Source organism: Ictalurus punctatus, chromosome 26, assembly GCF_001660625.3.
Source record: "Ictalurus punctatus breed USDA103 chromosome 26, Coco_2.0, whole genome shotgun sequence".
In the NCBI taxonomy this organism is placed as follows: Eukaryota; Metazoa; Chordata; class Actinopteri; order Siluriformes; family Ictaluridae; genus Ictalurus; species Ictalurus punctatus.
The window spans coordinates 4190914-4215000 of record NC_030441.2 but is presented as its reverse complement, the minus strand read 5'-3'; the positions used below and the strand labels follow the sequence as shown (position 1 = coordinate 4215000).

At 40.1% G+C, this 24087-nt stretch overlaps 1 long non-coding RNA gene across 1 annotated transcript; it reads right to left on the bottom strand.

The window, feature by feature from the left end:
* Positions 1 to 15584: 15584 nt before the first annotated feature.
* LOC108258387 (uncharacterized) lies at positions 15585 to 18172 on the bottom strand. Its single transcript, XR_001810664.3, has 3 exons — positions 17610 to 18172; positions 16590 to 17247; positions 15585 to 16502 (listed from the first exon to the last, which is right to left on the bottom strand). It is a non-coding gene; the product is annotated as an uncharacterized LOC108258387 (long non-coding RNA).
* Positions 18173 to 24087: the final 5915 nt, after the last annotated feature.

The following is a 24087-nucleotide window of genomic DNA, read 5'->3' as shown; positions in this document are numbered from 1 at the left end:
ATGGAAGCTAAATCTTTGATAAACATCTAAAAAAAAAAAAAAGCCTTCCTTTCTATTGTTTAAAAAGCTAGGTATGAATTCTAGACATTCAAGGTGAATGGTTTTGGACAGACAGGAACTAGTCATGAATTCCAGAGTTTGGAATGGGACACCAAAATAGTTAGGGTTCTAGTAAGAATGCTAGTCATGAATTGTGAAAGAAAAAATTTGGGACAAAGCCCTAAGATGGCTGACATTCTAGTGTTAACGCTAGTCATGAATTGTAGAGTTTGGGATGGAACCTTAAAATGACCTACATGCTAGTACAAAACACTAATCATGAACTCCCTCATTGGGACAGAACCTTTAAATGACATATTTTTCTAGAAAGAATATTAATTTCTCACAAAATCTAGCATATAAGCACAGTCTCTAATTGGCCAACATTTTGATAAGAACACTGGAATAGAACCTTGAAATGGCCAAAGTTTTTCTAGCATTTGGAATGGAGACCTAAAATGGAGGAAGTTCTAGTAAGAATGCTAGTCAGTCGTGAACATGAATTCCAGCATTTGAGATGAGATCTTTGAGAAGAACTCTAGGGTTTGTACATAGCCTCCTAATGGGCAATATTTTGATAAGAACACTAAGTATCCATGGATCGTAGCATTTGGAATAGAACCTTGAAATGGCCTATGTTTCTCTAGCATTGGAATGGAGCCCTAAAATGGTGGAAGTTCTAGTAAGAATGCTAGATGGTAGTTTGTCATGAAATCTAGGATTTGGACACAGTCCCTTAATGGCCAACATTTTAATAAGAACGCTAAGTAGTCATGAACTGAAGCATTTGGAATAGAACCTGGAAATGGCCAATGTTTCTAGTAAGAACACTAAGTATTCATGAATTCCAGGATTTGGGATGGACCCTTAAAATGGTCATGTTTCTTCTAAGAACACTAGTCATGAATTCTCAAAGACTAACTAATGAAAAATTCTATTATTTGGAACACAGCGTTAAAATGGAGGGAATTAGACCACTAAATACTGGTAGATTATAGGGTTTGGAGAAGTCTAGCGTTTGAACGAAGCCCTAAAATGTATAAAGGTCTTTCTGAAGAACAGTAGTTAGTCATAAACTCTAGGGTTTGGGATGGAACCATAAAATTGCTGACATAGATAGAGCACATTAATTATGTTGAATAGTAGCAGATCATTTGGGTTCTGGATTTAGAAATAAAGCAGTAGAAAAAAATGTAGCAGCATGTCGTTAATAAGCTAGCTAATGTTCTAATAATTATTTGCTAACTCTGACAGTTGCCTATCAAGCATGAATATCATTCTATCTATAACAATACAGTAGATACGACGACTTAAATGAGAGATACTAACTGAAATTGCCATGGTTACTATGGTTACAGATAGCATTTCACAGTTAACGTGTATGATTCATGTCTATTTGAAGCACACTCATATATTCTGTATAATAAATATATTTATTTTATGTTCTCTATCTTTTATAATCACTATTATTTTTTAACCAGATTCTAGGCTTCTGTTCATGTTTTTATTCTCGTTCTGAAGTTTCTTTTTGATCTCCGCTATCGAGAGGCTAGCGTTCTTTTGAACTACTTTCCTCTTGTGTTTTTTTTTTATTTGGGGGGGGGTTCTGCTAATTTTGACCTCCAAAATGCTAATCACAGTCTCCAGTGAGCTCTTTCACCCTGACAACCGCTCGTCCCCTCGTATGAGGATGCATTAATATCTAATACACCCGCTAATGAGCTAATAATGCAGAATCCAACCACGCTAATTAAACCTTGAGGTTCATCTGTAAAGGAGTCCATGAATAAAATCAATAAAGCTAGCAACAGAGCTCTTGGTATTGCAAGTTAATATTTATACACTGTTTATATTTTCATCATGAATTATGCATTGATTATTAAAGTCCCCTTTTCACGCTAATGACTGCCAATCAACTTTTTTTTCTTTGCTTTTGAAAGGTTTGATTAAAAAAGCAAAGTCAAGCTGCACTTACTGTCCTTCTTTTAACTTCGTCAACTCAATGTCGTAATTAGCACAAAAAAAAAACCTCTTTAGCCGTGCAGAATAATAGATTAGCATTAGCTAATCTAGCCAGTTGCATGTTAATCAGCTAACTAGTTATCTTGGCTAACATTCTTTCTTCTCAAGCAGCAGATATCCGAATTCACAACCAATTGTGAATTTAACACCAGCTTTAGGTTTGCACACTTAAAATTACTAACCAAGTTTGTTAGCAAGCTTGCTAAAAGAAAATTAAGACCAGTAACTGTTTTCATGACTGCAAACTAACACAAGCTAGCACAAGCTAGCTAGTTTTGTGCAATTTAAATAGAGCTAGCATAGAAATAGTTTTAGTGGGAACTACCATATCATAGAAAATCCAATAAAACACATCATTGATTTTTTTCCCCTTCACAGTTATTGTTGCTAAATAAAACAAGCTAACTCCACCGACTCCCTCGTTTTCATTTCATTATCTGTTGTTCATCTCGGTCTGTGTACACCTCGGCTTCTTATTGCGCCTCACGATCTTATCCCTTTTCATTTCCTGTTAGCGCTTAGCATTTAGCCACACGCTCTCCTTTTCTTTCCTCTATCTCCACCTCTTTGGGGTTTGAGGCGATAACCTGACACTATCAGGCACGTCTCTGAGGAAATATACTGGAGGAGGATTCATTGGATTTAATTCTACACTCTGTCCCAGACAGGGAATGAGGGAGTGGATGAAGGAAGGAGAATGCAAAGAGTGGTGTATCAAGTAACTGGTGTTGGAAGTAACATCAGTCAAACCTCAATTCCAGTCTATGATTCTCAGTGAAAGCCAAACAGGCTTTGACTAGCACTGGTCAATAATCTGATACAGAATATACGGTGATATAATGCTAATGGACGTACATTGTTTATAATGCTACGTCCTGTTTAGCATGGTGCTTGTTAGCATGTGTGGTTTACTTCTGCTGAAATGCTGTTAGCTGTTAGTGGTTTGTGCAAGGGTTTCTAGCTTTGAGTTAGTTAGCTAACTTATTTTGGACAAATTTGAAATGCTTGATAAAACTGTCGCTATGCTTGCAATCATATATCACCTGGTTGATGTTGATTGAAATGTTACATTGATTTAAAAATATATATATATATTAAAATACAATAATGTCATATAAATCTGTAAAACTATTGTGAAATTTAATGGCAGTTTAAATCTGCCAGTTAGCCGCAACCGGTGGCTATAAAAAGGCTTAAAATTTCACATTTGACAGTTTAAAGTGATTAGCGTCTTTTCCACACGTCTTGAGGGGAAGTGTATCTGATCGGCTCAGCTCCCGGTTCTCCAAGGGAGAAGGCTGAGAACGTCACGGCTGAGTAATTTAAACCCCGTGTCGATTGAAACGCAGCCCTAGAAACTGGATTTTGCTGGATTTCTGTCTTTTTCTTTCCTTCCCGTAAGTGACACATGGGCTGCTGAGGAGAGGAAAAGGAGCAGAGAATGTGAGGAAATGTGTGTGGGTGAGACGACACCTGCCGAGACGAGCCCACCGCCGTCGTCTCTTCATCCTGAGATGTGTCAGGGGGTCTGAAGAGAACGCGAATGTGCTGAGACTTTAACCTGGAGCTCACAGAGAGAGCGGAGTGATGGAGGAAAAACCTCAAGAATGCAGAGTGCAGAACCTTAGAGAACATTTGCTTTGCTTAAACTGTTGTATGAAGATGTTTCCAAATATAAGTCCACAGCTGTGTTGAAAATCCTTTATGCAGATGTTTACTAAAATATCCACTATGTAGAACGTTCCAGAACAAAATTTCCCATATAAGAAATGTTCTAGAACATGCACTTTCACTTGATGCTGAACATTCTAGAACGTTTACTTTGCTTAAAATATAGTATGCTGATGTTCTACATTATGTACTAAAACATAACTCCACTATGTGAAGCATTCTAGAACATTCATGTGCACTACGCTGAACATTTCCTCCAACTGTGTTTAAACGTCATCACAAAAACATTATAAAACATACTAAATCCACTAAGTGGAACATTCCAGAGCAATTTCTTAACCCTAACCATTATGTACTAAAACATAAGTCGACTATGTGAAGCATTCTAGAACATTCATGTTCACTATGCTGAACATTGTAGAACATTTACTGCAACTTAACTCCACTATGCGGCATATTCCAGAACCATTTCTTCCCTTAAGTATGTTCTACAACATTTTATTACACCATGAAGAATGTTGCAGAACATGTACACTCTCTCTGCAGTATTCTCCAACGCATGTAGTGCCACTATGTGGAAAATTCTAGAATATTTACTTCTTTTCATGTTTATAGTTACTTTTAATGTTAATCAGACAAGCTAATTGTTATAGCAGCCATACACAGTAGTTCCATCGCTGACTCTGGAGACTCCTATCAATGTAAATGCTACATAAAAGTCATTATCACATTATGTGGCACACCTTCCATACAAGTACCTGCGAATCAGTTGTTACTGCAGAAATGATAACATATTAGAATTAGTCAACAAAAGTTCAAATTAGTAGAACAAATTACTGCACTATACTTATGATAGTAGCTAACTACCAAGCTTGCTAGCTACAGTAGTTAACTATTTCTATTTAGCATTTCTCTTGCTGTAACGCTAGCTCTTTAGATAAGCTACATGCTACAATTATTGGAACAGCCCCAATAAACAACATGGATTACAGTTCTACACACTTCTATGGCGTTTTACTTTTCCTCAGTTACAATCGAGAGAACATGCCATGGTGAATATGAAATAAAAGAATTATAAACCTTGAGCCATGTGTGTGTGTGTGTGTGTGTGTGTGTGTGTGTGTGTGTGTGTGTGTGTGTTTTCTTTTTTAGGGCAATCTCTCATTCAGTACAAGACCTAATTTTGGAGAGGACTGTCTGGACATTGTGTGTGTGTGTGTGTGTGTGTGTGTGTGTGTGTGTGTGTGTGCTCACATGCACTCTGTCCTATTCTCTTTACAGGGACCTGATAGTGCTGAGAATGCAGGGAACATTCTGATGCAATAACAAACTTTAATGGTTTTTGTAGTATAATATGCACCATGGCTATAACTAAATATATGTGGCAGCCTAGGAAAACTCTTCCCACGGGGGAATTTATGACATTTTCTACTAAATAAAGTATTAATCAAACTACCTGAGCTGAAATATGTTTCTCTTTGGATGTAACTCAATCACATGGGTTCATCTGACAGGTCAGTGGAAATGAGACAGAACCATCTGGAACATCAACATTTACCTCAGATGAACTGGTAAGTTACTAGGAAAACATTCAGAATGGCTAATTGTCACACATCATAGCAGAGATACGAAGCAGAGATAAGGCGGATGCAAGTGCAGGATAACAGTTGTTTATTGAAAGAGACAGGCAGGCAGACAAATCCAAAACGTGATCCAAAACGTAATTCATAAACAGGCAAGAGGTCAGGCGATTGGCAAACAGGTATACACGGGGCTAGGCAGGAATCTAGGTCGATAACCAAAACAAGAAACAAACTATGACGATGAACTGGAAGCGGATATCCAGCGCGAACTGACTATGACTATGACTACGACTATGACACGAACTACACTAACGCTAAACATTCACTTCTTATTACTTACTACTTATTAATCTTCCGCGTTGTGTGCTGGGAAGCGCGCGGTATATATGCGGACATGATTAGCGTGTAAACTGCTATCAGCTGTGAGCAATACAGACCCACGTGAATTCCCAGCCAATGACGGAACAGGGAGGAGACATGACAAACATAAACAAAACACACAATGTCACTACGGTCGACAGCAGAAAAGCAGGTGCTCGCGCATTTGCGCTTAGAGCACACTGCTTCAAGGGGGAATCGTGGCAGAACCTCCCCCCAAAGGCACTCCCGGAGTGCCATGAGTCATCCCATTTCATTGGCAGCCCCGGCCCCCTGGGCTGAATGTCCCGAGCAGAGCCAGGAAACTGCACGGTGTTCTTGGCGGCGTAGGGAAGCAGAGCGACGACCTCAGTTGGACAAGGAGGCTGAGCGACGTCCTCAGCTGGACAGGGAGGCTGAGCGACATCCACAGCTGAACAGGGAGGCTGAGGCTCTGAGGTCACTAGGTGAACCTTGGGCATGGGCGGAGCTTGGCTGGCCATGTCAGCAGACTGTAGCGCGGGCGGAGCTTGGCTGTGCATGTCAGCAGACTGGGGCACGAGCGGAGCTTGGCTGTGTGTGTCAGCAGACTGGGGCGCGAGCGTAGCTTGGCTGTGCGTGTCAGCAGACTGTGGCGCGAGCGGAGCTTGGCTGTGCGTGTCCACTGACTGGGGTGCGAGCAGAGCTTGGCTGGGCGTGTCAGCAGACTGGGGCATGAGCAGAGCTTAGCTGGGCGTGTCAGCAGACTGGGGCGTGAGCGGAAATTGGCTGGGCCTGTCGGCAGACTGGCGCATGAGCAGAACTTGGCTGTGCGTGTCAGTGGGCTGAACTTGGGTGACCGGGTCGGTAGACTTGGGTGTGAGCAGCATTTGGTCATTAGGCTGAGATATTAGCAGAGCTTGGGAAACTGGATCAGCAGGCTTGAATGTGAGCTCAGGGACGTGAAGCTTGGCTTGGGCGTCAGAGCCTGGAGGCTTGGCTTGGGCGTCAGAGCCTGGAGGCTTGGCTTGGGCGTCAGAGCATGGATGCTTGGCTTGGGCGTCAGAGCCTGGAGGCTTGGCTTGGACCTCAGGGAGGTGAGACTTGACTTAGACTTGGATCTCAGGGACTGGAGGCTTGACTTGGATCTCAGGGACTTGAGGCTTGACTTGGATCTCAAGGACTGGAGGCTTGACTTGGATCTCAGGGACTGGAAGCTTGACTTGGATCTCAGGGGCTTGAGGCTTGACTTGGACATCAGGGACTTGAGGTTTGACTTGGATCTCAGGGACTGGAGGCTTGGCTTGGACATCAGGGACTTGAGGTTTGACTTGGATCTCAGGGACTGGAGGCTTGGCTTGGAGTTCAGGGACTGGAGGCTTGGCTTGGAGCTCAGGGACTGGAGGCTTGGCTTGGAGCTCAGGGACTGGAGCCTTGGCTTGGAGCTCAGGGACTGGAGCCTTGGCCTGGAGCTCAGGGCCTGGAAGCTTGGCTTGGAGCTCAGGGACTGGAGGGTGGACCTGGAGCTCAGGGACTGGAGGCTGGACCTGGAGCTCAGGGACTGGAGGCTGGACCTGGAACTCAGGGGCTGCAGGCTGGACCTGGAGCTCAGGGACTGGAGTCTGGACCTTGAGCTCAGGGACTGGAGGCTGGACCTGGAGCTCAGGGGCTGGAGGCTGGACCTGGAGCTCAGGGGCTGGCGGCTGGACCTGGAGCTCAGGGGCTGGCGGCTGGACCTGGATCTCAGGGATGTGAGACTTGACTTGGATCTCAGGGACGTGAGACTTGACTTGGATCTCAGGGACGTGAGACTTGACTTGGACTTGGACCTTTTGTTGGAGCTCGGCGGGTGAGCCCACCTCGTGGGGCTCAGGTTCGAGCTCTGAGTTCACCCTGTCGGTCCTGGGCTGGGTCTCTGCACGGGCTCTCCGGTGGAGTTTCTTATGCTCCCGCCAGCTGCTCTTGAAGCATTCCTGAGAGCAGAAGAAAGCTTCCTGGAGGCCCAGCTTCCTGCAAGTGGGACATTGAAGCTGAGTCTCTCTCCCGCAGCCCACGGTCATACATCTCGGGGATTTTGCCCCCGTGTTGGCCGGAAACTGAAGTGGATCGCTGGTTGCTGCCCTGTCCATCTCCTCATAATAGAGGTTGAATGGTGGGTCCACCTGGGGCTGTCCATTGACTCTCCACCCCAGTAAATCAAGACCACGAAGTTGTCCAGGCTGTGAAAACTCCTCCATAAACAGCTCTGTAAACTGAGTGACATCATGGAGGGCTGGCGACCCAGCACTCACCAGCTGCTCCGCCCAGTCACGGGCCGGGCCGCAAAACCTGGACACCAGGAACCCGATCCACTCTCTCTTAGTAGGCTTGGGAACCGCCAAGCTGCAGAAATACTCCTGGCAGCTGAAGAGAAACTCCAGCAGGTAGCTCCCCAATCCCGCTGTCTCTGGCAGCAATTCAATGGCGTACCTTTGGGGAAATTGCACAGATGAAAAATGCGGCCAGTAATCCGAGCGTTCCCCGATGCGGTATTGTCCTACGATTTTCCTAGTTGCTGTGGTGTGCCTTCTCTCTAGTCCTCCTGCTGCATCCATGTTAAGGCGGAGGATTCTGTCACACATCGTAGCAGAGATACGAAGCAGAGATAAGATGGATGCAAGTGCAGGATAACAATTGTTTATTGAAAGAGATAGGCAGGCAGACAAATCCAAAACGTGATCCAAAACATAATTCATAAACAGGCAAGAGGTCAGGCGATTGGCAAACAGGTATACACGGGGCTAGGCAGGAATCTAAGTTGATAACCAAAACAAGAAACAAACTATGACGATGAACTGGAAGCGGATATCCAGCGCGAACTGAATATGACTATGACTATGACTATGACTATGACATGAACTACACTAACACTAAACATTCACTTCTTATTACTTACTACTTATTAATCTTCCGCGTTGTGTGCTGGGAAGCGCGCGGTATATATGCGGACATGATTAGCGTGTAAACTGCTATCAGCTGTGAGCAATACAGACCCACGTGAATTCCCAGACAATGACGGAACAGGGAGGAGACATGACAAACATAAACAAAACACACATGTCCCAATGTCACTATGGTCGACAGCAGAAAAGCGGGTGCTCGCGCATTTGCGCTTAGAGCACACTGTTTCAAGGGGGAATCGTGACACTAATATTATGCTGTAATTACATTTAGCATTTATCGCTAACCATACTTCCATTGTTTCCACCAAAACTTATTTAATTCTGTCTGAAAATTTCTACCACAATGCACACAGTGGACATAGAGAACCCAGACCCAGAGAACGTTTTAGAAGGAAGCTTTCCGAAGGAAACGAATACCACTGCATATCAAACACCTCCTTTTTTTTGTGTCAGGTTCAAAATTCCGGCACTTTCATTGTTGGATCATTTTGCCCCGAGCTACAACTGTGAGAAGCCTTGATCTTTCTCTACTCAGCTTTCTGTCTGGTGCTGATAAAAACGGGTCTTTTAACAGGAGGTAAAGTTATAATGACAGATAAATTTCAAAGAAGGTCAGTCCGACATGTCGGGTGGGGGGGGTTCGGGCATAAAGTACATATAAGTGGAACGTCTTGTTATTTGAAGCAGGGAAATGATATGTGCAGTGGTGATGCAACAGTTCTTCACACACACTGAAACTAGCCATTTTATCACAAAGTTCTCTGTCACGTTTTCCTGGTTGTGAATAATTAAGAATAGGTCGTGCTTCGACCATAATAGTGAGCGGGGCCAGGAATATCACCTCGGGTCATCTTCATTCTGAGACATTTTTAAAGCAAACTTTATTAAACAACATAATAAATGAAGGCAAATGTATTACAAAGGCATTATATCAACTTAATCACCTCCAAAAGTCTTAGTAGTCCAGTAAATGACTATTTAATGTAAATAAAAAGAAAGAATTATATTGATTTAACATCTGTATACTTTACATTACATCCTAAAACATAACTCCATTGTGTGGAGCATTCTAGAACATGCATGTATACTATGCTGTACATCCTAGAACATTTCCTCCAATTGTGCTTAAACTCCATCACAAAAACATTCTGAAACTGTGCCTAGAAAATAAATATATTATGCATAATGTTCCAGAACAAAGTCTTCCCTTAAAGAAAGTGCTCTAGAACATCTACTTCCACTATGCTGAACATTCTAGAACATTCTCGTAACCCATTTAGAAACATGGCACATGTCTGACACTATTACTTTTATGGAATAACAACATAGCTAGCTAGCTAACTACTAATCAGCTAATATTATCTAGGAAGCTTAGGCTGTTTTCCAAATTTAAACAATAGTTAATTTTGGTGTAGATGATATATTTTTGTGTTTTGTTTTAAATAACTAAAGGTTTAATAAGCTGTATTAGTGTTAACTGAATTTGGCTAGCTAGCTGAATTAATGCCAGAAGCTAGGTCTTACTTTATATCCCCTCACTCTCGTAGCTTTAATTATCAATTACTTCATTCATATCAAACAACTCAATCAGCAGCACTTGAGTCAAGTTTTTCACAAGTCATTTGTATCTGAGTGCGTCGTTATAAACCAGATGTTGTGTTTATGGCTGCTCGAGGAAAGGGCTGTAAAATAAAAATGGCCCCCAGGTTTGACACCAAACACCAACACAGTAAGTACTTACTTGTATTGTTGTTTGCCTTTTATATTTCAAGAAGAAAAAAGCTGCAGAGACTAACATATCCTGGAGCAACAAAATGAAAAAAAAAAAAGACTTTTAGTAAGTATGTAGCATGAGCATACAGAAGTGTACGCTAATATCCACAAATAAATCAGATGAAAATGATAAAACAGTACAAGTCCACCATATTTTTGTAACAAACCGATGTATATGTTCGAATTTTATCAATAAGCATGCTTTTAAATGGGAACATCATGTAAAGTGAATAAAGTCATTTATAAAGTATAAGGTGACTGGCAGAAGTAACCAGAACCACTTGAATGAGCCCCACCCATTTGCAGCTAGCTATGTTCTGCTGATATCCCTCTCTGGCATAGTAAGGCTGCTGATAAAATGTACTAGCTAACCTTTTTTTGCTTCCTTTTATTAGCATAGTCTGATTTTGATAAACCATATAAATAACCATTAAATATTAATGTAGACTTTCCCCTCCTGACAGTATCAGAATGTTCTTTGTGTGCTTAAACAATACCTTCATCAAACAAGCCTGCAGATATTTGGGTTTTACAAATAACTACATACGGAAATATTAACACAGTAGCAAAGATTTTACCAGAACATCCAACTTAGTAGAGATTCAGCTGCAGTATGGGAAAGAATATATCCAAACACCCTTGCATACACCCTCTCTCATACACACACACTGAATTATTCACTATAATGCTGCCTGTGGGATAGATTGAAAGATAAAAAGATTGGCAAAAACACAAGAGTGAGAGAACAAGCATCAAGTGTTGCGTATTCAATAACACACCTGACGTTTTTTTTCTGATCAGTTCCTCCAGAAAAAAGCGGAAGAAGTGAGACATGGGGTGTGTTTTTAATACAGCCTTCCCTCCATCACACGTTTGTGCTTGTAGCACCAGAGAGTGTCCTGGTTTCCAGTCCTATGTGTTCAGGATGTTATAATAACTGTGCCTGATTTTTTCCAGTCCCAGTGTTCCTAGAGCTCTATGTTCTTACATCGCTGTACTCCCTATGTCAAAGGGCCATATAGTTTTAGTGCCCCATAAGTTCAAGTCTCTATGCTCCTAGTGCCCAGGGTCATATATTCCTAGTGCACTATTAGTGCAGATCCCTATGTTCCAAGTGCCTTATAAGTACTGAGCATAATGGTTTCAGTTTCCTATAAGTCCAGGGACCTATGTTCCCAGTGGCCTAAATTTCATGAGCCCTATGGCTTGAGTGCCCTGGAAGTCCATGACCCTAGTTTTATCTGTCTCATATAAGTTCTGTTCCGTATATCTCTTGTGCTCTATAAGTCCAGGTCCCTCATTTCCCACTGATCTACAAATCAAGGCCCCTATATTCCCAGTGGCCTACATGTCAGGTCCCTATATTTGTAGTGCTCCTATATTCTCATATATATATATATATATATATATATATATGTAAGACTTGGTCCCTATACAGTATTTTCAGTGTCCCATAAGTTTTGATCCCTATATTCTCAAAGCTCTATGGTTCCAGTGTCACATAAGTCTTGGGTCCCATATTCCCAATGCTTTATAAGTAATAGTCCATATATTCCCAGTCGGCTATAATTCCAAGTCCAAATATTCCCAATGCTGTGCCCTGCGATGGGCTGGCACCGCATCCAGGGTGTCCCCCACCTTGTGCCCTGAGTCCCCTGGGATAGGTTCCAGGATCCCCATGACCCTGTGTGAAAATGGATGATGGATGGATGGATGGATATTCCCATTGTCCCATAAGTTCTCGTCCCTATATTCCACTAGGAAGATAGAAACCAGTGTTTTATGCTAAACACAATGAGTCAAATCCAACTTTATTGTCATTCCTCCTCATCGCAGACATGTTGAGTGAGGGACAAATGATCGTTTCTCCAGGACAATTGCTACATTTAACATGAAACATCACCACACAACACTATACAATATACTAAAAAGAAAAGAAAGACTAGTGGTCCCAAGTCACATGATCAGATTTGCGAATTTGGATGATCACATTTGACTTAAGCTCCACCCCCACTGACTTATAGATGCATGTCAATCGGTTAAATCAAGACAAGCAGAGAGAGAGAGAGGAAAGTGAGAGAGGAAGGAAAAGCCCCCCTCACAACTATGTACACTTACTGCCCTCTAGTGGCTGCTTTTTGTATGTCCTTCCATCTCCTTCAGTCACCTTGCCCAAGCACATGTTTCTATCTGTTTTCATCAGAGCTGAGATATTATTATTTCAGATCGATACGTAATTCCAGCTGGGTTTGCGGGCGAATCTGAAATCTGTGGTTTTTCGTGATTTTGAGATGAAGTGATTCAGCTGCTGATCAATCATTGCGTTCAAGGAAGATGTGAAACATCACACACACACACACACACACACACACACACACACACACACACACACACACAAACAGACAGAGATCCTGTGTGTTTCAGATCCTCCTCAAGGCTGTGTCTGACAACTGACATTTAACTGATCAATGAGAACCTCAATCAGATTCATCAAAGCGTGACATCACTCAAAGCCTCATTAATCAGCATGATGAGTTTATGCACTTACACACTGCTAATATATCAGCAATTATTCTTTATGAACAACCACACACACACACACACACACACACACACACACACACACATTGAAAATGTGCCTCATGTAGCTGATGAGTGTGTAGTGTGAAAGCTGTGTGTCTTGTGTGTTCACTGGGATTCATGCCTAGAATGAGGTTTGTGCAGATCTTCTTCCATGCCTTGGAGGTGCACACAGCACTTGTTTCTGATGTTGTCCAAATCTGTATGGGGAATGCGAACATTCTTCTTGTGGAGGAAGAGGAACCCAAGGGGACCTTACAAGGTGAGCACTGTATTGTTATTGCTCATACTACTTCTTACTCTTACAATTATTATTATTCTCTCACACTTTCCTAACACCTCACTTCCTGCTTCCAGTACCATTCCTCAGTGACCAAAGAACATGAAAGGCTTGTAGTCAGTATGGCATGACATGACTTAGGAAACTAGTTTACCTTAAAATTCAAAAACTTAAAAATTGCAATGTGCTTCTGTATTCATGGTAATTATGCAAATGTAAAAAAAAATCTATTTAAAAAAATAAAAAATTAAAATAAAAAAATAAATGAGCATTTAAACCTGCCCCCTAGTGGTGGGATGATACGACACTTCTGGGTGACCTTCAGGGAGTGGTCTTCAATTCACATTCAAACTTGCTATGAATAAGCCAAACCATTGCTTAGTAGTAAGATCTGACTCGTGAATGAATATGTTCATAGGAAGGATTCGTTCATGAGGCGAACATCACTACTACACAATGATTTGGCTTTTTAAATAATCATTTGAACACAAGTGTGCAAAAGTATTTATATGAACATAAAGACACATAGATGAGAATTTTATGTGGGACATTTTGGAGGTTTTAGATCTTCCCTAGGTGACCATGGCTCAAATTAATTGTTTGATTTGTTAAACCCATATGTAATTCACAATTGAACATGGAAACCATAATGATTAAACTATTTTAAGTAAATAAGGTAATTTTGAATTTCATGGCTGCAACACGTCTCAAAATAGTTGCAACGGGGCAACAAAAGGCTAGAAAAGTGTTACTAAAAAGAAAACGCTGGAGGAACATTTTGCAACTAATTAGTTGTTAATTTCAGTTAATTGGCAACAGGTCAGTAATATGATTGGGTATAAAAAGAGTATCTTAGAGAGGCGGAGTCTTTCAGAAGTAAAGATGGGATGGAATCTGGATGGAAGCAGATGTTGCTCTAAAACCTGTGTATACCTTTCAGCATTGATGGTGTCTTTCCAGATGTGCAAACTGCACATTCCATAGGCACTAATGCTGCCCCATACCATCAGAATCGCAAGCTTTTCAACTGAGTGCTGATAAAAAGCAGGATGTTCCTCTCCTCTGTAGTACTCTTTAGTTTAGAGGACACGGTGTCCATGGTTTCCAAAAAGAATTTAAATTTGGATTCATCTGACCACAGAACAGTTTTCCACTTCACCTCAGTCCATTTTAAATGAGCTTTGGTCCAGAGAAGACGGCGGCGTTTCTGGATCATGTTCACATACGGCTTCTTCTTTGCATGATAGAGCTTTAACCAACCTTTGTGGATGGCACGGTGAACTGTGTGCACAGTCAATGAGTTCTGAGGTGTTTCTGAGTCCATGCAGTGATTTCCTTTACAGAATCATGTCTGTTTTTAATGCAGTGCCGTCTGAGGGCCTGAAGATCACGGGCATGCAGTATTGATTTTCACCCTTGTCCCTTGTGTACAGAGATTTCTCCAGATTCTCAGAATCTTTGGATGATATTATGTACTGTAGATGATGAGATATACATAGTCTTCATAATTTTACATTGAGGAACATTATTCTGAAATTGTTCCACAAATTGTAGACGCAGTTTTTCACAGATTGGTGAATCTCTGTCCATCTTTATTTCTGAGAGACTCTGCCTCTCTAAGATACTCTATTTAGACCCAATCATCTTACTGACCTGTTGCCAATTAACCTCCAGCTGTTTCTTTTAAATAATACTTACTTTTCCAGCCTTTTCTTGCCCCCGTCCCAACTTTTTTGAGACATGTTGCAGCCATCAAATTAATAATTGCCTTTTTTTTTCTTAAAATGGTACATTGACTCAGTTTAAACATTTGATATGTTTCTGTGTTCTACTCTGAATAACATATGTATTTATGAGATTTGCAAATCATTGCATTCTGTTTTTATTTACATTTATTTACATTTTACACACCGTCCCAACTTTTTTTAATTGGGGTTTTACACACACACACACACACACACACACACACACACACACACACACACACACACACACACACACACAGTGCCCACCACTAATATTGGCACCTTATCAAAGAAGGCTGTGAAATTTTTCCTTTATCGTTTAACCTTTTGATCTTTTATTAACAAAAATTCACTAAAATACTCTGCTGTCATGGATATCCAACAATTGCAAACAAAGCACAGGTTTATCCACAAAATCTTTGTTAAATATAGGTGTGCAACAATTATTAACACCCCTATGAATTCATATAAGAAAAATATATTAAGTATATCAAGTACAAATATACAAATATACTCCCATTGATAGTTTAAAAAAAGTTTAGTACACCTGTGTGACTAGAAACATGACTTGCTTTTTCACAGGAGTAATAATATGAGATAACACATAGACCAAATTCCCTTAGTCATTCATAACAATGGGTAAGACCAAGGATTATAGCTGTTATAAAGGGTTGTTGAACTTCACAAAATGGGAAGTGGCTATAAGAAAAAAGCACACCATCAGGACAATAATTAAGAAGTTCCAGCCAACTATAAATATTATAAATCAACCTGGAAGAGGAAGTGTCTATATTGTCTCAACGCACTGTGGAGAGGATGGTTCGAGTAGCCAAATTATCTGCAAGGATCACAGCTGGAAAATTGCGAAGTTAGTTGCATCTTGGGGTCAGAAAGCAGAAATGTTTTTAACTAGCAGCACTATAGCCCCTAACTGAATATTTTAGGGGCACAGGCAGAAAATGTACGGGCGCACACCTTAAATAGACCTGCCATGTAATTTTACACATTTTCCCTATTTTAACTGTATAAATGCTTTGGAAATAAATACAGAAACTACAATTTGCTGTTTTATTTTAGTTCACAGTCACATTTTAATTGAATGGTGCTTAACAAATGCACATTCAGATATGTAAACAAAGTATTATTGCTGCCATTACAGTGCAAAATCCAAAACAAAACAAATACAATAAATGTAAACATGAGGTAAGTGGTCACTGGTCAGTAGTTACTTTGCTGTCATTACAGCATCAGAACAGCCTGTGCCTCTCCTTTCTCTCCCTCAGAGCACATCCTCCTGTGGGAGGCTCTGACGGCCAACCCTTATAGTTGGGCTTCCTTGATCTTTTACACTGACTGTGTACAGCCTCCTTGGCGTCAAACTCTTCCAAGCTAGGTCCGGTCATACTTATTCTAATGAGTGTGTCTATATGCAGGGACCCCCTGACATCAGATTTAATACCCTTCTGTGCCCTTTCACACACAGCAGAGGAGACGGGGAGGACCAGCATAATGTGCACAGATGTAGGATGTTCTACAAAGAATGGAACATTAGTTTAGCTTGGATTTAATCAAGAAGTCATAATTTACAAATAACCATTAATAAGGACTTGATTTGTACCTTGTAATCAGAGTAGAATGGCAACTTTTTTTTTGCATCATCTCTCATAGGGCCTGGTAGGATTTATCCATGTAGTTTCTGGAGATTAACATCTTTGTGGACTGATACGCCTCTCTAGCCAGATTGGTGTTACAGCCATTTCTGAAAAGAGTTAAGAAAAAGATGACCAAACAATCTAAGTTTCTATAGGATCGAGTTAGGTGTGTGAAATTATGTTCTTTGTTATGGTGTCTTTTATATCCTCTGCCAGGATGATTTAAAGAGTCATTACAGCGTTACATTACATTACAGCATTTGGCAGACGCTCTCTTCCAGAGTGACTTACAATTATCTCATTTTATTACAACTGAGCAGTTGATGGTTAAGGGCTTTGCTCAAGGGCCCAAGAGTGGCAGTTTGGCGGTGTAAGGATTTGAATTCACAGCCTTCCGATCAGATGTCCAGCATCTTAACTGTGAGCTACCACTTCCCACCACTGTGCTACCACTTCCCTGAGTCATTGACCTTGTTAATATGGTGGAGAAATGGTCCAGCAGGAAGTCCAGCTCCTCTGCACCATAGTCTATCAGCTGGTCTCTCTGCTCTGGCCAGGAATCATGACTGAAGATCTTAAATTACCTCACTGTCTTTGTGGTTGCTGTTGCTGTGGACTCTTCGTCTGTTAAGAGAGAGAGAGAGAGAGAGAGAGAGAGAGAGAGAGAGAGAGAGAGAGAGAGAGAGAGAGAGAGAGAAAGAGAAAGAAAAAAAACCCACCAAAGATCAATGTGTGATAATTATTGCTTATATTATATTCTTAGTAAATTTGTTATAATTTTGTCCTTTCACTTGAATCTTTGTTTCAAGTGTAGCACGGTACAGTCAACTTTCACTGCCTACTGCAGCTTTGGTGTCCTTGCTATGGAATCCCCATCCTCTGATAATCCAGCAGCTTCTCCTTTGATAGTGACCCCCTGAGTTAAACATTCGTGGGATGGCTTGAGACAAAGATATAAAAAAAAATAAAAATTCAACATTGCTTACCTGATATTTGTATACAGGGTGAATCTCAGCATCATCCTCCTTCCTTCGTTTCTGAGCCCGATGATCTGTCTGTAGCTCTGCTAGCCTACCACCTGGCATGCATCTGACTGCCATGGCCTCAACAGTCTCAATGAGATTTTCAATCCCGGTGACAGCCTCTAAAACATTTTCCTTAGAAATTAGAACAATAAGGGGGGAAAAAAACGAAACATAATCTGATTAGAATTAATCCTATTCTGATTTAATTTAGCTTAAACTTTAGCCTTACTTGAGGCAAGATGATATCATTCCTTTGAAGGAGAAGTCTGAATTTACTGATGGCCTCAAACAAGTCAGCCAGGAAGTTACAGAAACCTACAAAGGTTCCATCTTCCATCATCCTTTTGACCTGCAGGACATAAGCAATATATCAGTAATGTTTATAGATCCAAAATATCAGTTGATTTTAAAAATTAAATACAGGCCTTCCTTGTTCTCCCAGAAATATTTGCATTGCTTAATGGTGCTTTCAATTGTTCCATGTGGAAGTAGACTGCTGTGAATTGCCCTGGGTTCTGTAGATTCCGGTCTCAGTAAGGTTTGTAGGGACCGGGTTACATGTGGGAGCCAGCGTGTCCCACTAACACCACAGGGACACCACCCTCTCCGAGGGCTCTGAGCTCTCTCATAGATATGCTGCTGTAGTGGTACATCTTCCATACCATGTTAAGGAGACTGTAGACTTGGTCAACCATTGCGATTTTAGTTTGGACAGACAGCATTGCCAGTTCCAATCTATAATTAAAATGAATTATACGTAAATATATATATTGCTTATTACCCCTAACTTTAGCCTAACTGTCCACATTCTTTTTCAACAATTCACTGTGACCCTTGAATTTGGTGAATGGTATTTCCTGCTGAGCTATGAAATAGGCTGTGTTGAATTTCACTACCGTTTCAGCCTCATCAGATGACTAAGTGGTAGCGTCCTGCCTGCAAAATGCTACTGGAAGTGGCGATGGAGTTTCATTTGTGTATCCATCTCTGCTGTTGTGCTTCATTAAGGTGTCGTGTTCAAACTGTGCAGTGCCGCCTTGGCAAACTTGGCTTTCCCTGCATGTTGTGGACCACATCTAGTGCGGTATATCACAAGAACTGCCAAATACCACGTAAATGTCATTATGTTATGATACGTAACATGGCCTACTACATCAAGCATGTTGCCAAATAACGTGTATCTTAAACATGCTTTGTCTATGCCTAGAAAATGTAAGAAAATATGTTTCAGTGGACTTTCAACATTTGCGTCGCTTGAGAAAACCTGAAAATATAGAGTTACCACTTTTGTTCATTTGATTTAGCCGAGTTAGTAAGGTTTCAAATACATCATGATTTTCGGTAATAGAGATCTGGCAACAGCACGTTGTTTTTCTGCTTGGACGAGCGATTCGGGGACAGCTTTTGAAGAAATTTATAGTAATGTTAATATTAATAATTAGCCAATCACTGCATTCATTCTCTCAAATGGCTTGCAGAGCATTCGTAGCTTATATGGACTGAACGCTACTGCAGTATATATAGTTCATGTTGTTGGTGTTTTTGCTAAATCTAAGCCATGTAAACTCCCTCAGCCATTCCTGTCGGAAACAGTGTGTTCTTGCTTTTTTCGCCACGGCCTCTTCTGATTCCTCTTCGACCTCTGCAATTTGCTGCTGTGAAGGGCCTGACTCTGGTACAGGAGGAGCCGTAGATGGAAAAAAAATGTGTCCATGGTTCGTTTCACTTTTACGGACGATGAGTGTGATGCCACGAAAGCGAGACACACGAGTGTAGATGACATTACCCACGCAGTTGACTAATCGCTCACGGACCATTCCCCTCTGAGACACATTGGACAACTCTGGCAGATGCACTCCCTCGTTTTTCAACATGAAATTTTTTTTAAATGTCAAATTTGCAGGTCGCACATGCATAAGTAGACCATTTGATCGCAGTCTGGAGCCTTGGAAAGTCTCCAAAACTACGAAGTCTACAAAAATCTGAAGTCACCTACATCACCACAAGTTGTTTGGAAGGGTTTCAAGAAAAACGCCTCTACTCTCATCCAAAAACAAACTCGAGCGTCTTCAGTGTGCCGACACTACTGGAACTTGGAATGGGATCGGGTTCTATGGTCAGATGAAACCAAAATAGAGCTTTTTGGTAATAAACACCAGAGGTGTTTTTGGCGTATACAGAGAGGTAGCCGTATGGAAAAGTACCTCATGCCCACGGTTAAATATGGAGGTGGATCTTTAATGTTTTGGGGCTGTTTTTCTGCCAGAGGACCTGGACATTTTGTTAGGATACATGGCATCATGGACTCTATCAAATATCAACAGATATTAAATGAAAACCTGACTGCCTCTGCCAGAAAGCTTCAAATGGGCCGTGATTGGAACTTCCAGACAGGGTTGGGAGGGTTACTTTAAAAATGTATTCCGCTACATACAGTTACAAATTACTCCATGAACATTTTTATCAGTAACGTAATCCAGGTATCACAATATGAAAGTAATATAATCTGATTGCTTTTGGATTACTTCAAGGACACATATGTAAATAAAGTCAAGAGAAAAGCAACATGATCTAAAATACTTTTATTTAGAGCTTATTTTAGAGATTAAAAACATCCCGGCCCGGTGCCTTTTTAAGGTCTGAAAAAGAGCACAAGCCCAGGAACAATTTGTGTGAATTTCTACCAAATAAACTTTGCACAAAATTTATTTGCTCATGCACCAGGAGGTTGTTCATGTGAGTCACAACTGGCAAGAGAAAACCAGAACTATAATCAATCAGCTATCTATATTGTGTTATGTCAAAAGATGAATTTCTTTGGTTTTAAATGAAAAAAATTGTAATCCTGATAGTATTCCCATTTTTTTTACAAAGATTTACCTGTTGTAACGTATAGACACTTGGAAATGGGTTAGAATCCATGTTACGGAAGCATTTATTGGACATTTTGGACAATTTTGGACATTTTCACTTAGGGGTGTACTCACTTTTGTTGCCAAAGGTTTAGACATTAATGGCTGTGTGTTGAGTTATTTTGAGGGGACAGCAAATTTACACTGTTATACAAGCTGTACACTCACTATTTTACATTGTAGCAAAGTGTCATTTCTTCAGTGTTGTCACATAAACAGATATAATCAAATATTTACAAAAATGTGAGGGGTGTACTCACTTTTGTGAGATACTGTTTATATATATATATATATATATATATATATATATATATATATATATATATATATATATATATATATATATATATGTATAATATATTTGTTCTTGCTGTTTTCATTTTTTTGTGAAGAATATGAAGACTGCTGTGACATGAACGTTTGTTGTGTTAAATGTGATTCATAAATGCAGGTTGATGTAATTCTGTACTGTAGCACAAGGTGGCAGAAGAGTGATTCCCTTTTTGTGCTACAGTATAATCTGTATTTTTATCACTTATACTGGGGAACTAGAGGAATATATAATGTGTGTACGCACACTTAGTGCTGGAATGAACATTCCTGTGTGTGTGTGTGTGTGTGTGTGTGTGTGTGTGTGTATATATACAAAGCATCACTTGAGAATCCAGACATTTTGTGGCCAGAAGACCAGAAAACAGCTCCAGAACAAAATACTCACTTTCACTGAATAGAAAACCTGTGTAATTCAGATGTAATACAGAACATCACCACACAGTGGCATCAGAGAGACTTGTTATTTATTATTAGTGTAATTACTGTTTTAAGCGATTAAACAAGAGATTCACTATTTATCATTTTACATTTTTTAAAGCAACAACAACAATCTATCATCTTAAAATAACCTTTTATAAACACCAATACCAATTTTCCACATATTTAAGCAAAATAAATAAATAAATAAATAAGCGGAGTTGCCCTTATAGAAGCCACTGATTCTAGCTAGTGCTAGCATGTCGATCTGATCGTGCTAGCTAGGTAATTTGGCTACAGCTTTTAATGACATTATTTGATAGCTAGTGAACTTGATGCTAACTTTGCCACACGTCTTTGGTTATCTGACTAATGTCAACGCAATGCTGTGTTTATACAGCTGGCTAGCATAGCTAATAATGCTAATCTTATATATTGTGTAAACAAAAACGGTATTTTGTGCTGAATAAGTGAAACAATCTTTTTTTTTTGACATACCGAGGTGCTTGAAAATGTGTCATCCCTTTAGAACATTCTATATTTTTGCATAAATATGACCTAAAACATCATCAGATTTTCAAACAAGTCCTAAAAGTAGATAAAGAGAACCCAATTAAACAAATGCGACAAAAATAATTATTTACATTCACATTCATTCATTTAGCCGACGCTTTTATCCAAAGCCACATACAAATGAGGAAATATAAGTAAATATAATACTTGGTCATTTATTTATTGAGGAAAATTCTACAATATTTCATATGTGAGTGGCAAAAGTATGTGAACCTCTGCTTTCAGTATCTGGTGTGACCCTTTTGTGCAGCAATAACTGCTACTAAACGTTTCCGGTAACTGTTGATCAGTCCTGTACATCGGCTTGGAGGAATTTTAGCCTGTTCCTCAGTACAGAACAGTTTCAACTCTGGGGTGTTGATGGGTTTCCACACATGAACTGCGTGCTTCAGGTCTTTCCACAACATTTCTGTTGGACAAAGATCAGGACTTGGACTTTAACCCTTAAACATTAACCCTATTCTTCTTTAACCATTCTTTGGTAGAACGACTTGTGTGTTTAGGGTCATTGTCTTGCTGCATGACCCACTTTCCCTTGAGATTCAGTTCATGGACAGATGTGCTGACATTTTCCTTTAGAAATCACTGGTATAATTCAGAATTCATTGTTCCATCAATGATGGTGAGCCATCCTGGTCCAGATGCAGCAAAACAGGTCCATACCATGATACTACCACCACCATGTTTCACAGATGGGATACGGTTCTTATGCTGGAATGTAGTGTTTTCCTTTCTCCAAACATAATGGCTTGTCCATGTGATCTTTGAATTGCAGATGGGCAGCAATTTTCTTTTTGCAGAGCAGTGGTTTCTTCTTGCAACCCTGCCATGCGCATCATTGTTGTTCAGTGTTCTCCTGATGGTGGACTCATGAACATTAACATTAGCCAATGTGAGAGAGGCCTTTAGTTGCTTCGAAGTTACCCTGGGTCCCGTTGTGACCTTGTGTGATCACTTGGAGTGATCTTTGTTGATCGACCACTCCTGGGGAGGGTAACAATGGTCTTGAATTTCCTTCATTTGTACACAATCTGTCAGACTGTGGATTGGTGGAGTCCAAACTTTTTAACGTTGGTTTTGTAACCTTTTCCAGTCTGATGAGCAGCAACAACTCTTTTTCTGAGGTCCTCAGGACTCTCCTTTGTTCATGACATGATACACTTCCAAACACGTGTTGTGAAGATTAGACTTTGATAGCTCCTTGTTCTTTAAATAAAACAGGGTGCTCACTGACACCTGATTGTCATCCCATTGATTAAAAAGACCTGCTAAGCCTAGAGGATATTGGATCATTTTCCTGAGTAATTAAATGACCAAGTATAATATTTTTGTCGCATTTGTGTTGTTGTCTACTTTTAGGACTTGTGTGAAAATCAGATGATGTGTTGGGTCATATTTATGCAGATATATATGCAGAAAATTCTTTCTAACTTTCAAGCACCACTGTATACGTTTGTGACTTTTTGTGACTTTAAGCAAGTTTGAACCAGTGCCATACAATTCAGTGCGAATGTTAGCACACCCTTTGGTTTCTTGTTGAAAGAAAGAAAAAACCTCCAACAGTTGCAGATTTTAATTTTTTTTTTAAATTGAGCTTATAAACTTTTGTTTTGTTTTTTGTTTTTTTGACCACTTGTGTAATTTTCTGGTAAAGGAGCATATGAGGCGTGACACAATAAATATCTTGCTGCTACACATTTCTTTGTCTTCTTCAGTGGGTGCACAAACTTTTGTATTCAACTGCATGAGACTGAGTCTTTTTTTCCTTAACTCAACAAAAAAGAAAAGCAGCACACACTATCACATTCAGTACACGCGCATTAAAGAAGTCGATTACAGTGAATGTGTGTACCAGACGGTGGCAGCACTGTGACGTCATTTGTTATTTCACGCCACAGGCTTAACGATTCACTTCAAGGGATGTGAATTTTCACGGTTTACAACCGTGTGTTTTGTGTTGTTATTGTACTCATTAGTTAGCTTGCTAGATATTTCTAAATATTTTATTTCCTATTTAAATCAGGTTTATAGTTTACCTGTCATGTAAATTTGAATAAAAAATATTAACTGCTACAGTATTTGAGTGAATGATAAAAAAAGACATGTATATTTAATATATATATATATATATATATATATATATATATATATATATATATATATATATATATATATATATATATATATACAGTGGGGGAAAAAAG